Genomic DNA, 1,200 nt, shown 5'->3' with positions numbered 1-1,200 from the left:
CCCCGAAAGGGACGAAGCGGTCAAGAAAATGGATGGATGGATTATAATATATAATCATGCAATAATTATGTTAAAAAGTTGCAGTTTTAACATTTTAAAAATGTCGTTTTAGAGTTTACTTTAAGCGTACCAAATGTGTCCAGTCTGAACACACCCTAAACTGCAGTCTCTCTGCTGGGTGTTCTGGAGTGCAGCCCCCGCCCCCAGGTGTGTTTACCTTGACGGGATTGGCCGGCAGGCTCCCCATGAATTGGGTGCTGTAGGGGTAATCCAGCATGGCCATGAGGGTGAAGGCGTTCCTCAGGAGGCCGTACAGCTGGTGGATGTCCCGGGCCGATGACGGTGGCTGACACAGAGACAGCTCTGACTGGATGTGACTGTAATCTAACCACAGCACAGTGACATGTTTCAGTGCCCCCTCTTCACCCCCCAGCAGAAACGTGGAGGCTGGAAGTTACCTTGGCGCTCAGCTGCCTCTCTCAGCTGCTGGAAGGCGGCGGTCACTGCGTCTCTGCAGGCCGGAGAGACGCGCTCAAAGTCCTGTGAAGATCAAAGTCATTCTTCAGTCAAATCAGCCATCAAACATTTCCTTCCTGTCATTAACCCTTTAACACCAGAGCTCCAGTGTTTATGTTCTTTGACTTATTGTCATTTTCTATTTGGTAACACGATAAAATATGCGGTTGAAAGGTTGCAGTATGCTAAAGATTTTGTGTTTAAGCATCACCGGCAACACTTCAGGTGTTAAAACGAGTTTAAAGCTTCCTACATTGGGATTTGACAGATCAACTCCGCCCCCTAGTGGTCAAAGACATTCCTTTAGTTACAGGATGGGCTTAGAAACCTCAGTCCAGGTCAGGGGTCTGAAACCTTAAACCAGGGGTCGGCAACCCAAAATGTTGAAAGAGCCACTTTGGACCAATACAATAAAAAACAAATGTGTCTGGAGCCGCATTAATTGTAACGGCTTATAAAAGTCTTACACTTTAAGTAACACATGGAGAATATGTCGAATAAACGATTATTTAAACGATTGTTTCTCCTGCTACGTGTCCTCGTGTCATATATGCTTTATTTTTGGCCTCATGACAAGTTGGTGAGACATTGCAGCGTCAAACTATCTGACAAAAGCTGAATAGCTTCATAATGAACACACAAGCTTTTATTTTGACATCCCTCAATGACACAACGAGAGGGGGT

This window comes from Oryzias melastigma, linkage group LG18 (genome assembly GCF_002922805.2).
Source record: "Oryzias melastigma strain HK-1 linkage group LG18, ASM292280v2, whole genome shotgun sequence".
NCBI classification, from domain to species: Eukaryota; Metazoa; Chordata; class Actinopteri; order Beloniformes; family Adrianichthyidae; genus Oryzias; species Oryzias melastigma.
The sequence above is the reverse complement of the archived record's forward strand: the minus strand, read 5'-3'. Positions refer to the sequence as shown.